At 54.6% G+C, this 5,819-nt stretch overlaps 1 long non-coding RNA gene across 1 annotated transcript; it reads left to right on the top strand.

Annotated features, from left to right (window-relative positions):
- The first annotated feature begins 3,474 nt into the window (after positions 1-3,474).
- Positions 3,475-5,227, top strand: LOC119272502. The gene is made up of 5 exons (XR_005134753.1): positions 3,475-3,909; positions 4,033-4,110; positions 4,237-4,302; positions 4,659-4,721; positions 4,916-5,227. It is a non-coding gene; the product is annotated as an uncharacterized LOC119272502 (long non-coding RNA).
- Positions 5,228-5,819: the final 592 nt, after the last annotated feature.

The following is a 5,819-nucleotide window of genomic DNA, read 5'->3' as shown; positions in this document are numbered from 1 at the left end:
GGGGGGGGACCGCATTTTCACGGATTGGGGTGGGGAGGCATTATACGGGGTTAATAGGTATGCTTTCTTGTAGCGCGATCATTCGCGAACTGAGAAACAATGTATACAATGTTCATTAGATCTCAAGAAGGCAGAAGTAGTTTCAGCTGACCACACGACAACTTTTGTTTCTGAAATCTTGACAAAACTCGATCGCCACATAGCTTTCCCGGTATGCAGGTGCAGCTGCTATGCAAATGAGACAGACTCTGGGTGAAGAGTGAAGACAATGTATATACACACTGCATCCCAAGGGGACGCAGTTCACTTCTGCTGTCCAGATAACAGCTTTTATTTCCTACTTTAACTTCTGACACTACTCGATCGTGCATATGGTGCTTATGCCCCACGATCCACGTATCTTTCACCGTATGAACTAAACCTGTGATACAAAATGGCATAAAATCTGCGTGAAGTCCGCGGCATGCAGTATGCAATGCTACTATTACTATCAAGTATCTGTCGTATCCCTATCGAATCTAGCCTTTCCTTATTGGCACCTCAATCTACTCCTGGATGTTGGTAGACGCCGCCGAGCTCTGGTCCGTCTCGCTCACGCCGGAGGAAGCTTCCTGCCCGGCCGCCGCGGGAGCCGCCACCGCGATGTTGACGCCGAAAATCCTCAAGACGCCCGGCGAGACCGGCGCTGGCGCCGGCTCGGATCCTCCCGACAATGCCGGCGAGATGATGCCAGGCCGCGCTACTTCCGTGGCGGCGGGCGCGGGCGGGGACAGCGACAGGGACAGCGCGAGCTCATCGGGCGCGTCCCCGGGCGGGGACAGGGACAGGGACAGCGCGAGCTCGTCGGGCCCGTCCGCGGGCGGGGACAGGGACAGCGCGAGCCCGTCGGGCGGGGACGCGCTGGTCGACGTCTCGGGGGACGCCTGGGCGGAGAAGAGCGCTGCCGCGAGCTCCCGCGCCGACAGGGGAGCGCTGACGCGGCGCCTCCTCGCGATCACCTTGCCCTCGTAGTGCATCCTCATGTGCCCGCCGAGCTGCACGCCCGAGTTGAACACCTTGGGGCAGTGCTTGCACGGGTGCAGCTTCGCCGGCCTGGCGCTCGCCAGGCACGGGTTCAGCCCCGCGGCCGCTGCCGCCGCCGCGGCCTCGTTGTTCTTCCTCATCTTGTGGGCGGCCATGTGGCCGCCGAGCCCCTGGTGCGAGTCGAACCGCTGGTAGCACCCTTCCTCCTTGCAGACCCACCGGCCTTGCTCGTCCCGTGACGTCGGCGACGGCGCCGCGCGCCGAACGTGACGCGCGACGGCCTGAGGGGGCGAGGCGAAGAATTGCGTAGTAGGCGACGCCGCTGCGAGGTGGCCTTGGGCGACGGCTGGCTGAGGTTGGGCGACGACGGCCTGAGGCGCGGCGGGCTGGTGCCCGGCGCCGCATTGCGGTGAACAGGATGGGCGCACGGCGACCTGGTTGGGACGATTGTCCGCTGCAAGAACGATGGCCGTGGATGGAGGATTCGGATCGGCGCTGCTGGTCCTGCTCGCGAACGCGATGGGCGCGGCGTCGATCACGGGCTCCGCGACCGCGGTAGTCATGGACGTGGAGTCGCCCACTCCTTCCTCCTCCTCCTCGTCCTGGGGGGGAGCGGAGACGGACCTGCCGCCGACGTAGCCCCGCTTGCCGGTGACGGCCCATCCACCGCCGACGAGGATTCCCTGGCGGCCGCCGCCGTGCGGATGGTGGACGCGCATGTGGCCGTGCACCGCCCGGCCGCTCGCGAACTCCCTCCGGCAGATGGGGCAGGGAAAGCCCGGCTCCCGCGCGGGGCCCTCGTCGTCGTCGGCGTCCATGTCGCTGACGGTGCCGTCCGAGTTGCGCTCGCGCGAGGGCGTGGGCGACGGCAGGGCGTCCCCGTCGAGGATGTCCTGGAGGCGGCGCACCTTGATCTCCGGGCGGCCGCCGTCGTCGTCGTCCGCGACGAACTCGCCCTCCTCGAGGTCGGGGCGGGGGCGGCGGCGGCGGGCGGGATCGGTCCCCATCCGTCGATCGATCGAGCGACGACGAGCCTTAGTGGCGGCGCTAGGGTTTTGGTTGCGGCGGCCGGTGTGGGTGAGGGGGATGGGGAGGGGCGGAGATCGATCGATCTGATCTCGCTCCGCTTCGCGGGAGGCGAGTCGAGTCGGCTGGCGTTGCGTTTGCTTGTGGGTGGCAGTGGGCGGCTGTGTCGATCTATCTTTATAGAGATGGCGCGGGGACGGGAGCGAGCGACGCCGCGCGCGCGCTGGAGTGCTGCGGGTGGACTGGGCCCACAGAGCGCGAACAGGGGTCCTCCGACGACTGCGGAAACAGCATCCGGGCGTCGGTTGGGATCTCGCCGTACCTCAGGTTTCTTCCTGTTTCTGCGCGCGGCGATTGCTTGGGAAAGGAGGCAAGTGGCGCCACTGGTTTCCCAGCGATCCCGTATACGCACGGGTAGGAAATCTCCGGTGATGATCCTTTGACATTCTATCTCCAGCGGATCATGCTCCCCTAGCGTTGCTGCGTTTTTTTACTTTCCTTTTTGCGGGCGGGAAATTCAGGCAGCACACAGGAAGCATCCTAAAACAAGAACCGAGCCGGCCTCCGGACGCCCACGGAGCTCAGGGAGATCCGGCCGTCCGTTTCGTTTGGTTGATGCGATCCGGGCCGTCGGATAAGCCACGGGAGAGCCCGGCCGTTGGATCGAACCCTAGGCATGCCACCGCGCGTAATTCCCTTGCCCCGCCGAGGGTATTTTCGTCATTTCATGCATAGACGTATAAAAGGCAGTGGCTCCCATGGAGAAAACCTAGCCCTGCTCCTCCCGCACTCGCGCCGCCCCTCTCCTCTTCCTCCCGACCCACCTCTCTCTCTCTCTCTCTCTCTCTCCCCTTCCAAACCCTAGCCTCCCCCTCCTGGCCACTCCTCTCTTCCCCACCCCCTCCCACGAAAACCCTAGTCGCCTTTTCCGCTCGCGTCGCGGTCGCCATCAATGGCCTGCCACTCGCGCCGCCGCTTCACCATCGAGCTCGCGCGTCACGCCTCGGGAGAAGAGGAAGCCCACGCCATTGTTCCCGGCGGAGCACGCCTTCGACGGGAGGAGGCCAGGCAGATCGGGCCGCCGCCGCCGCCACTCATTCGCGCCTCCTCCTCCCCACCGGATCACGACCGATCCTTCCTTGTGCCAGCCCCTTGTGGCCATGAAGGGTGGTTGAGCCATCGGGAGCGGCGGCGATGGCCTGCTACAACTGCCTCTTCTTCCTTGTTGGCTTGTTCGCCTCCCTCCTCTTCACCCAGGTAATGCGGAAGGCCCTCGTCACCCCCGGCTCATGGATTCATTTAGCCTCCTCCTCCAATCACTGCCCTGAGATCCACCGTTGATGTGTTGTTTTTAGTGAGAGCGGGGAGGGAGGGGGGAGGCAGGGGGATGGAGATGGACAGGGGAAGGAGAAAGTATGCCTTCGTGATCTGCCCTCTAAATGTGTTCATTCCCCCTGATGTGACCATCACGGTACTGGACCTCAACGACGCTTGCTAGGACCCTAGACTGGATCTTATTGGTGGTTTCTCAACCTGTAGTGAGAACGTTTAGAAAATCAGGATTCAACTCCATCTCGCCAGCACGTGTGGATTCCATTTGCTAAAGATATTGTGCCGGATATTGATACAGAGAGTAGAGAGATGTGGATTACACCACCAAAGGGTCTTTTTGAGGTCAACACACGTCATGGGTAATCAAAGAAAGAAAGGCATCAGATGGTTAGGTCCACCCATCCTTTTTTTTGCATGTGTTGATCTCTTTTGCGTGCGATGGTGGTGTCACAAGATGACAAGAAGGCCAAGGTGATGGCCGACGGCGACGACAGCATGGTCACCATCTTCAGCAACATCGACTCCCAGGTAGTACGTTTTTGACATACCTCATCCATACTCTGTGCTGCCATTGTTTATGCTTCTAACACCTTGCTCCAAATTCAATTTGGCTCGTCTCTGGACATGCCCGGCATGGACGACTACCTGCAGCTACAGTAGGGCTCCGTTGCCTATAGAGTCCGCGCCAAGTGTGGCTGCGCCACTCACTCGCGAAGCATCGCTGAGAGGGTAAGTTAGCTTTCTCCGCGACATTATCGACTCCAACGTGACTTAACATCACCATTACTCCTTGCATGCTCGCTATCGATCGGATGTTTAAACTGAATCATTTTCTTGCTTGTGATGCTTATATAGGAAAGAAGAAAAAGGATTATCAAGAGGCTTAGAAGGTTGCAATACCTCGTGCCCAACATGGATAAGGTGACTAAATCGGTTGAATTATTCTGTTGTTGTCAGTAATCGGCACTGTTAATTCTGCCTCTTTTTATTTTCTTTTGCCAATTCCTGTCAATTCTTTCAACGGATAGGGATACAATTTTCACCTAGAATTACAAAAGAAGCTCTTACTCACCACCAAAGTAATTACACTTGATGATTCTAAGTTTCTAACCTAAACTAAAAGTATTACACTGTCTGACAAAAAATTCAGAACCTCGGTAGCTGTCGATGAGTTGGACCCAGTTACTTCATATTTTAGAATTAAATTTCTGCACCTAATCTCTGGGAGAAGTCAACGTAGTACATACATATTACTAAGTTTGTTCTTGAATATGCAGCAAACAAATACTTCAGACATGGTCAACATTGTTGTAGACTACATCAAAGTGGACCAAATTGAGGTATGCTCCACAGAGATACAACTGTGTTACATAGCACACACTTCCAGTAGGCCCTGCTAAAAATATCATTTTGCACTGCATGTTAACATGTTTCCTTAATTTTGTACACAAGTATAAATTGACTAGGTAATGACATATTTATTACCAGAATGAAAGGGAGTAATATTTATTCATCTTAAAATGAAATCATGCAGAAACTAAAAACAGGACCAAGGAAACTGCTCATGCTGAGCCGATCAGAAGTGCTGACGCCGCAGAACCAGATATGCGAGGTTATGTTTGCACCAGTGTGATTAGCAAGCCCAAGTTTTGCTTCAGTAGATAAGTTGTAAATGTCCTTCACACCGCGTTTCAAGTAGTATCCATGCCCATTTCCCCCTTCTTTGGTTGTACTATGGATTAGCTTCAATGGCTTCAAGACTAGGAGGTGACAAGTAGAATGTTGTAATTTAAGTATTAAGGCATTGCCAATCTTTCATTTCAACGCAAGTTGGATTGCTTCTGCTTGTCATCATTTTTCCTGGTAAAATTATTGTAGGGATCCTCTGCCTTGAGTCCATTTCTTGCTATCAAAGTTCATTTTTCTAGATTACTAGACTTAGCATGAAGTGATATGTCTTGGCACAAAATATGTACCTCCTGCCTACTCGCCCCAATTTTTTTGGACCCAATGAGTTCTTCCAAATTTTCAACCGTAAAACATTCATGTTAACCTTATTTGCCTATTCATTTGTAAACTGGTCTCTCCAGGTTGAAGGCACATATTATAAGCAGGTTACTCTCAGTGCCTCCTTTTGTTAATAGGCAGTTATATCCAAGGTACCTATGTAAAATTTCTTGATCATTTTGATATTTGGGCTCAAGATTTCTAATTTTTCTTGGTGATTGTGGTTTCTACTTTCTAGATATATTTGCATTCGTTCGCAGTACTAAAGATAGTTCACGAAAGTCAAGTGTGTTAAACCATAAAGATTAGACCAATGGATATAAAAAAGAGTTCGGCCAGGTATTTCATCATCTTGTTTACACTATCATGTGTGTTCACCTCTATGATGTATATTCACTTTACATTCGTCCATGATGAAACTCCGTAGATAT

Source organism: Triticum dicoccoides, chromosome 3A, assembly GCF_002162155.2.
Source record: "Triticum dicoccoides isolate Atlit2015 ecotype Zavitan chromosome 3A, WEW_v2.0, whole genome shotgun sequence".
NCBI classification, from domain to species: Eukaryota; Viridiplantae; Streptophyta; class Magnoliopsida; order Poales; family Poaceae; genus Triticum; species Triticum dicoccoides.
The sequence above is the reverse complement of the archived record's forward strand: the minus strand, read 5'-3'. Positions and strand labels throughout refer to the sequence as shown.